This window comes from Ursus arctos, unplaced genomic scaffold (genome assembly GCF_023065955.2).
Source record: "Ursus arctos isolate Adak ecotype North America unplaced genomic scaffold, UrsArc2.0 scaffold_21, whole genome shotgun sequence".
Classification (NCBI taxonomy): domain Eukaryota; kingdom Metazoa; phylum Chordata; class Mammalia; order Carnivora; family Ursidae; genus Ursus; species Ursus arctos.
In genome coordinates this window covers 46,912,722-46,922,842 of record NW_026622886.1, presented here as the reverse complement: position 1 = coordinate 46,922,842, position 10,121 = coordinate 46,912,722, and the positions used below count along the sequence as shown (strand labels likewise).

General features: G+C 34.1%; 1 pseudogene; it reads right to left on the bottom strand.

Annotated features, from left to right (window-relative positions):
• Positions 1 to 3,649: 3,649 nt before the first annotated feature.
• On the bottom strand, positions 3,650 to 5,140 carry LOC113255865 (ethanolamine-phosphate phospho-lyase-like; annotated as a pseudogene).
• Between the last annotated feature and the right edge of the window lie 4,981 nt (positions 5,141 to 10,121).

Sequence of the window (10,121 nt, the reverse complement as noted above, 5' to 3'; positions counted from 1 at the left end):
GAAATGTGCTATCACAATACCATTTATTTCCAACACGCAAGAATTTTGCTCTTACATTTTCAAGCTCTTTGTCTTGGCATCTGATAATCAACTTATAAGTTATTTCATCCATAAACAAACCTCAAAATGCTGCTATGCCATGCTTGTTCCTTTGTATATCTGGGTTCCAGTCATACTCCTTTTTTGTTTTTTGAGACTTAAATTATTTTTCACGAAAATGGATTTTTATTCTTTAAGAATAAATATTAATAAATCTATATAGCCTTAATTTCAAAGGACGTTACTATTGATTGCCATTATTTTGAAGTCCCGGACTTAGGTAGTTACCACTGATTACAAGGAAGGAAACTTGAATAAAATTAATAGACTCAAATATTTTTTGGTATTACCTACCTAGCTAATTTTTGTGTAGTCGGGACATTCGAAAATGAAAATATTGTTTTTTTCCAAAACAAAAAGCATTTAATACTGTGAATTATTTGAATTTCTTAGATTAAAGTTTTCATCAATTCTATAACTTTATAGTTACAACGTTCTTTATGTTATCTTGCATTTTATGTGAACTTTAAATACTCAGTTCCTATTTTACACTTAATAAGTAGAAAAGTGAAAATTTCTACAAGTCAAAGATGGGCATGAAGAGTTGACCTAAACAGTTAAATTGGATATAGTTCATAATTTGTGTTTCACTTTATATTGAGTATATTTTCCGCCAGTGACTCAGTTTGTGCTGTATACTGCCTTGTTGATCCCCAGGTTGAATTCTGCAATAGAAGTGACTTGAAATTTTTCTGGGGAAAAGCTAATTTATATCCATATTATTTACTCTCTACCTCAAAAACAGCAGAAATGGTAAAAAATTCCCACCCACTGTCAACCTTATTCACTCACACAGGCACTGGTCATTCTTAGCTTAGCCCTTTCACTGCTAAAGTATAATTCTATCTTTTTCTGCTTCTCACAAAGTTATTAAACAAATGCAAGCTTAATTAAAGAATGCATGAGCATGGAATGTTTTCCATTTATTTGTGTCTTCCTCAATTTCCTTCATAAGTGTTTATATATACAATGGAATACTACTCAGCTACCAAAAAGAATGAAATCTTGCCGTTTGCCGTGACATGGATGGAACTAGCAGCAGATATTATGCTAAGTAAAGTAAGTTAGAAAGATAAATACCATATGATTTCACTCATGTGGAATTTAAGAAACAAAACAGATGAACATAGGGGAAGGGAAGGAAGAATAAAATAAGATGAAAACAGAGAGGGAGGCAAACTGTAAGAGACTCTAAACTATAGGAAACAAACTGAGGGTTGCTGGAGGGGAGGTGGGCAGGGGATGGGGTAACTGAGTGATGGGCATTAAGGAGGGCACTTGAAGTAATGAACACATTGTATGCAACTAATGAATCACTAAATTCTACCTCTGAAACTAGTAATGCAGTCTATGTTAATTAAATTGAATTTAAATTAAAAAAATTTTAAAAGAAAAAAAGCATGAAAATTTGTTTCAACCTCTCAACATTTTAATGTTGTCTTGTTAGCTATTCTCACTAAAAACATGTAAGTTGAAATGATGTGTTTTGATGTGGACAAGTTTGTGGAGAATGAATAAAGGTACAGTGTTTCTAGAATTGCTGTGTGCCTAAGGACATCTTCACAAGAAGTTCCTAGGAGTAGAAAATACCAGGACAACTGGAGTTGAGAGGTGTTGTAAGGATGGGGCATGAAGTAGGTCATTATGTCACAGTTATTTATATTTATCGATTGATTGATTTGTTGGTTTCATTAACATATAACTTAAATACAGTGAAATGTATAGATCTTAAGTGTAAGTTCAATGAGTTCAAATGTGTATGTGGTGCAACTTAAACCTTTCCAAGATTTACATTACCATCAGCTGTAAAAGTTTGCTCACTCCACTTCTTTATCAAACCCCACCCCCACCCCATGTCAGACAACCACTCTTCTAATTTCTTTCAGCACTTAGATGATTTTTTCTGTCATAGGGAAGGTTCAGAAAGTTCAATATTTCTGATAGGAATATCTTATAACTGGTGAGGTTATCAGTTCATGAAATTTGTTTATCATCTTCTTGCATAATATTCTAGTGACATTGTTTTAGCTTGATGTGCGTGATTTTTTGGAAGATCTATGAACAGCTGTCTTCTGCATATTCCAATCTTTGAAGGCAGGATATAGGAATTCGGTAGTGAAAGATCAGACTATGTAGTCTCTAGGACTTTTCGAAGGGATCAGATCATTAGTATGTGTGTGGAATAAGAAACATTATATAATAGGTGCCCGTTGTTTGTCCCACTATGGTCCATAGACAGTCTGTCAGGATTATTGATCATGCTTATTAATATTCAGATTCCTGGGCATTTGTAGACTTACAGAATGAAAAGCTTCAGGAACTGGGAATACACTGCTGTTTTTTAAAAAGTGGTCATTACAAGAGACTTGCATACACAAATCTTGACTCAAACAAGAAAATTCCTTAGCCTCTGTGAGTTTTGATAAACTAATCTGAGCTTCTCAATGGTTCTTAAATGATGTAGGAAACCCTCGAGACAATCCCTGACATTCAGTAAGGCACAACCTATGTTATCCAGTTTTACTATTGCTACGTTTATTGTTATGAACACCGCTACTTAAAATCCTTGAATCTTCTCTTAGTGTTTTGGTGAAAAGGAATACAGTCCATAACGTGATCTCGACCCTACATATCTCTTCACTCAAATTTCTAGTATCAAGCACTCTTTTATTTTTTAAGGTCTTTACCCATCAGTTACTTTTCAGTTTTTTTAATGTGCCACATTTCCTCCCACATAGGGCCTCTATAAATGCTATTCTCTTATCTGGAACACTTTTTTTTTTGTTCTCTGGAAACACCAGTTCAAATGTTATTTTCTCAAAGTTCCCTGAACACACTTCCTCAAAATAATTCAAGTATCTTTTTTGTATCTTTTTTTTCTAAATAAGTCAAGTATCTTTAATTACATAGTCTTCTGAGACTATCACTATATAATTTTTTAAAGCAGTTATCATAAAGCCAATTTTATATTTATTCGATTATATGAATAGTGTGTATTATCTACACTTGACTTAAAGGGTAGATACTATGTCTTGTTTTGCAAACCACTGATAAGTAGTAGGTGATTATAAAAATAAGAGACTGAGGTACTTTTTGGCTGGCCCGGTTTGTTCTGATTGTCCTAAATTAAGGAACCAAATAGACTTATATTATTTTTTGTTTATATCATCTTTTATTACAGCCTATGACTGTTCTTACATACATTAAATCATTACAGAATTCATATTTTAAGGCACTCAAGTCTCCCAAATTAAGGTACTCATTGTACTTTGTTCTCTAATTTCAAACATTAAAACATGAGAAGTAAAACTACAACTTCATATTAAATTTGAGGCTTAAATTTGTAGAATAAACTAAGTACTCTCAGAAACTCAAGTCAGAAATTAACAAGCTAGAGGTCGAACTAATAATCTTACCATGGTTTGATCATCACTTGGTTTATTCTTATTACTCATTTACCTTTTTTATTTATAAATTTAAACAGAATTAAAATTCTACTTTTAGATGGCACAATAGAGATATTAATGGAAGAGACAGATCCATACATGTGCTATGTCCCTGGACATTTATCTTGCTTTAAAGTGCTAATCTTTTGTGCCTTGAGCTTCTTACTGAGCAGTGAATGTTTATCTGTGCACAATCCATTTCTCTTGCTGCTGGGATTTTCTTTAGAGTCAGTGGTGCCATCATTGAACAATTTTGAATGTGCTTCGTTAGGTATCTTTGTTCTGCATGGAGTATTCTTAGAGATCACACTTTCATTTTTGGCTCCCATGGCTTCTCCCAAAGCTGTTAAAATTCCATCAGGTTGGTTTACCATAAACTTTGTATTTTCTTCAGTGTAGTACGTAGGTGGTTTTAAGCATTTCTCTGAGGTCCCTCAGCACTGAGAACCACTTGCTTTTCTTTCTTATAGATTATGTGTTGAGTTTTGGCTGTGGCTAGAGTCCTATTCTGACCATCCCAAACTAAGTCAATTTTAATAAAAAGGTTAACAGCCCTAATATCTCCTATCAACGTGTGTCTATTTATTCAGTAACTCCGTAAGTTATCAGTAAGATAATTCCCTCTCCTGTGACATTTCCCTGAAGGTCTTCATTTACAATTATATCCAAGGTGACCAAATCAACAGCACAAAATAATGGATTTCCTCCATACAGTATTGAAATACTGTATCCCAGAGCTGCTGACAGCTTCTGCAATTTCTTTGGTTGCTACCACTCATTGCATTGGATGGCCATTGTCCATTGGTTTTCTCATTGTGACAGTACCCAGATCAAAGTCCTAAGCATGCATTTGGAAGCTCCAGAAGTGTTTCTTGGCTTGTATAAAGGCTCAGCTTAATTTTTAATTAAAATTTTGAGCATGATAAACCTAATTATTCTAATTTCCCATCCGTTAATAAAGTAAAGTAGCGTAGCTTTTTGTTAGCGATGGTCATTTAGAAAACAGTTATTTAAGGAAGTTTTATTATTTTGAGTTTGAGATCTAAATTTGGGAAAGGTAAAATAAAAAGATTGTCAGAGGAAAAAGATACAAACATAAGCCACAGGTACCCAGATATAAGTTATAATATTCATTATGCAAAGAACAGTACACATAATATTTTAAAACACACACAAACACACACATGCACATATGCACTCAGCAATAAGTGACTATAAAATTAGGCACTTTCAACTTTTAAAAAAATCAATAATAGTTATCAAAGATACTTTACAAATATGTCAAAAAGTACAGAGAATTAAAAAACATATTTATGATAAAAAGAAACTGTTACTTGGGCACAGAATAACTAGTATTTAACAAAGAGAAAGCTCAAATTCTACTTACTCCTTTTTTATTTGCATATCAGACATTTAACAATTTGCAGCAAAGGAGTCACAATACTTTTTACCCCTTGTGAATAAATCTTTTATATTTAGCCAGGTTTGTTAAATTTTAAGTACATTTAATTGCTGCCATCTCTCATTAATTTCACTTACTATAAATCAGGCACACAAAATTCCTTTCATTCATACTCTCTGCACTTACTGTTCATCTTCAACTATATTTCATTATTTACTGTTACATTTTGAAGCAACCACACCTGTCTTCCTTTGAAAGAAAATATTTCATTTTTATCTCTCTTTTTGTCCTAGATAAACAATAAATATCTATTGCTCTACATATATACTCTGATACCTTACACACATTTTTTTTACATTTCTTCAAAATCAACAGGTATGTAACATGACCCAAACACCTTTATATGTCGTCTTTAGTTGACGATTACTCTATCATGGATTACATATGAGCACAGATTATATTTTATATGAATGTAATTTATCAATTAATTTTAGTGTAAGGTCTTACAGTTAACAAGAATCTTGAAATTACTAAAGTTGACATGTCTGTGTTTATCCTTACGGCTTGAACAAGGTAAAAACTTTATAAGAATGAATTTCTTTAAAAGGCTTTCTTTATTACAGTTTTTCTTAGATGAACACAATATTTTTTATAAATAATTTTTAGAAACAACATTTTGATTCATACATAAAGTAAATATGGAAATTTAGAATTAAAATCATAATAAAATTTTTAAAATTTTATTTTTTAAGATCTACTCTCATCAACTGTTGAGTATAAAGTACAGGATTGTTTTTTTTTTGTTTTGTTTTGTTTTTTTTTTAATGATTTTTTATTATATTGTTAGTCACCATACAGTACATCCCCGGTTTCCGATGTAAGGCTCGATGATTCATTAGTTGTGTATAACACCCAGTGCACCATGCAATACGTGCCCTCCTTACTACCCATCACCGGTCTATCCCATTCCCCCCACCCCCCTCCCCTCTGAGGTCCTCAGTTTGTTTCTCATAGTCCATAGTCTGTCATGTTTCATTCCCCCTTCTGATTACCCCCCCTTTCTTTATCCCTTTCTTCCCCTACCGATCATCCTAGTTCTTAAGTACAGGATTGTTAACCACAGTCACCATGCTGTTCATTAAATTCTCAGAATTTATTCATCTTATAACTGGACATTTTTTCCCATTTGACAACCTTTGCCTCTTACCCTTGCCTCTGGTAACCACCAATCTGTGCTCTGTTTCTAGGAGATCTATTTATTTAGATTACACATATAAGTGAAATCATATAGTATATCTCTTTCTCTTTCTGGCTTATTTTACTTAATATAATGCTCTCAAAGGTCCATCCAGGTCCATCTGGTTGTCACAAATGGCAGGATATCCTTCTTTTTATGGCTGAATAGTATTCCATTATATACGTGTGTGTGTGTGTGTGTGTGTGTGTGTGTGTGTGTGTGTGTGTGTTGGATCACAAATTCTTTGTGCATCTACAGACACTTAGGTTGTTTTCATGTCTTGGCTATTGTAACAAATGCTACAATAAACATAGGAGTGCAGATATCTCTTTGAAATAGTAATTTACTTTCTTTTAAATATATACTGAGAAATGGGATTGCTAGACCATATGGCAATTCTATTTTTAATTTTTTGAGGAATATCTATACTGTTTTCTATAGTGGCTGTACACATAACATTCCTACCAACTCTGTACAAGTGTTCCCTATTCTCCATATCCTTACCAGCACTTGTTATCTCTTGTCTCTTTGATAGTAACTATCCTTAAAGGTGTGAGGTGATATTGTGGTTTTGATTTGCATTTTTCTGATGATTAATGAGGTTGAGCACCTTTACATGTATCTGCTGACCATTTGATTATCTTCAGGAAAATGTTTATTCTGGTTCTTGCCCATTTTTAATCAAGTTACCTGATGTTTTTTGCCATTGAGTGTAATGATATTTTTACAGAAATAGAAAAAATAGTCCTAAAATTTGTGTAGTAACACAAAAGACCCCTAATAGTCAAAGCAATCCTGAGAATAAAGCTGGAGGCATCACACTTATTGATTCCAAACTATGTTACAAAGTTATAGTAATCACAAAAGTATGGTACTGGCATAAAAACAGACTTAGACCAACAGAACAGAATTAAGAACCTAGAAATAAACCCACGTATATATGGTTAACTGATCTTTGACTAATATTTGGCAATACTCAATGGATAAAAGATTGAGTCTAGGGGCGCCTGGGTGGCACAGTGGTTAAGCGTCTGCCTTCGGCTCAGGGCGTGATCCCGGCGTTCTGGGATCGAGCACCACGTCAGTCTCCTCTGCTGTGAGCCTGCTTCTTCCTCTCCCACTCCCCCTGCTTGTGTTCCCTCTCTCGCTGGCTGTCTCTGTCAAATAAATAAATAAAATCTTTAAAAAAAAAAAAAAAAGATTGAGTCTAGTCAATAAATGGTGTTGGGAAAACTGGATATTCACATGCAAAAAAAAAAAAAAAAGGAAAGAAAGAAACTGACCCATATCTTACACCACTCACAAAATTTATCTCAAAATGGATTAAAGACTTAAATTTAAGACCTGAAACCATAAAACTTGTAGAAGAAGACAAAGGAAAAAGCTCATCGATACTGTTCTCAGCAAGCATTTCATGGATCTGACAGCAAAAGCATGAGCAAGAAAAGCAAAACTAAACAAATGGGACTACATCAAACCAAAAACCTTCTCCATAGCAAAAGAAATGATAAACAGAATGAGAAGGCAACCTGTGTAATGGGAGAAAATATTTATGAACCTCATATCTGATAATGGGTTACTATCTAAGATACATAAAGAATTCTTACAGTTATTAGTCTTACACAAAGTAGAATATTATTTACACTGTGATAAAATTAGGAAAAAGACATAAAGAGTTGTTTTAAAACTCATATTAGTAACTCTTCTAAAAAGAGCCTCCTACTTGTCAAAAATATTAACTTTTGTTAGCATACATATATCCCTATATTCACAAATCATATTTTAAAAGACTCTTTAAATTATGTTTATATGTTTATATATAACAAAGACCAAGACTATTAGCTTAATTCACTAAAATTTAGAGTATTTGGTAGGGGAGGGGTCAAGGGAGGGGAAGAATCTTAAGCAGGCTCCACACCCCGCATGGAGTCCAACATAGGACTTGATCCCACAACCCTGAGATCATGACCTGAGCCACAATCAAGATTGGATGTTTAACCAACTGAGCGACCCAGGTGACCTTAGAATATTTTTTTACAAAAAAATATTTACTTTCTAGCCTTTTACAGAACTGTTTAGGAAGGGGGGAAAAGCTTTATTTAGAAAAGTCAAAAAATGTAAACCATTGAAAGTTAAACATTTAAAAAAATTTCCTTATTTTTTTATTTTAAATTTATATAAATCCTAAAAATTGTATCAATTCAAATTTGAGTTCTAACAGATTGTAAGAGACCTTAAAATTTGATTCATTGAATGCTTGTTTTATGGAGCCTCGCAAATGAACAAATTTGTTCATATCAAAAGTTCCTCTGTCACTACAATTCCAAATTGCCCTTATTGAAATTATGCCAGTTAGAGGGATTTGCATATTAGGATTGTAACATGAAACATGAAGAAAGCAGATTTTTAGTCTGGAAAGAACACAAATTTTAAAAAACTCCATGATAACTGCAATAGTCAGTAAGGACATAGTTGTGAAACCACATGTCTTCAGAACCTGGCCAAAGACTAGTAGCTCAAAGAAGCCTCTAGGCCTGGCAGAAGGAATGAAGTAAAATGTTTTCAGGAACATAAAGAGCATACTGAGGAATGTCCTTATAAGGTTTTGAAAAGGTAAATTGATGTAACATTTCTCCAAAGGACACTAGTGTGACACACTCGTGTGACATGAGATTTTGAAACTGTCAGCTTCTAATCCACTTGAGAGGTCAGTTTTTCTGAACTCTGTCTCCTGTCCTTTGAATTTCAACTTAAAAACTAGGGGTCAGCAACTTACAGTGAACAGGCTAAACCCAGACCACCATCTGTTTGTACAAATAAAGTTTTATTGGAACACAGCCTCATGCATTTATCACATATTATCTATGGCTGTTTCCATGCTGCAGTACAGATTTGAGTTGCAGCAAAGACTGGCCCACAGAGCCTAAAATATTTACTATCTGGCCTTTTGCAGAAAGACATTTACTGAACCTTGTTAAGAGACATAAAGCCTTATAGACAATAGACAAGGAGAGAGGATGGCTGGTGGCAAATGAATGCTGTGGAAGATCCACATATGTGAAAATGTATACAAATTTGACCAATGACCTGGAAGTCTGGGGGGACTCTTTTCTCAGGACAGAGAAGAAAACCAAATTTTGAGAACCCTGTGAAATCATTGGAGGTCAGATTAAAAATAAAACTTCATACTCATGGAGAGGCTGGCCCTCAGCAGAGGGAGACTCCAAGTATCTCAGATGTGCACACTACTATAGGGTTGAGCTTCTTGTTAGCATTACTGAGGGACTGGCCATATCTTGCTGGGTACTCTGCTTGCTAGGCTTCGCCAGCCTGAGACCATGAGGGACACGCTACTGTTAGGTTTATTAGCTTGCTATAGCAAAGGAAAATGCAAACCATGAGGAACCATGAGGATTCTTAAAATGGGGAGTCAGGGAAGGTTATTTTATAGCATTTTGGATGCTGAAATAAGTGATAGAATGATATTCACAGGGATTGAATGGATTTTGTGAAATAAGGAGCCGCTGGAAGACGAAGGGTCTTATCTTTAAAATATATGTCTCTATACAGTTGGCATCAGGGTAGTTGGTCTGTGTTTTAGCTTCGAATGTATGTGTCTAAATAAACTGATGTTAAAGGGCTTGGGCTTAGTTTACGTTGCGTGTCATGCTTGTATACAGTCTATCTGTTCTGTGAGTTCTCATACCACTTTGGAAACATGGTTTGTTTCAGGGTTCAGTATAAAACATGCACTGGAGTAATAAACACCACCGTCAGGTATATAGGAAAAAGATGTCATTGAGAATAAGTGCAACTTCTATTTGTACGCTTCTTAAATTGGTAGAGCTTAGTTTATATGTTTTATAAGATGCCCTTCCTCCCTTGGCCTATGAACAAACACTAATAAAAGTTGAGTGGAGTTACCAAACATTAAATG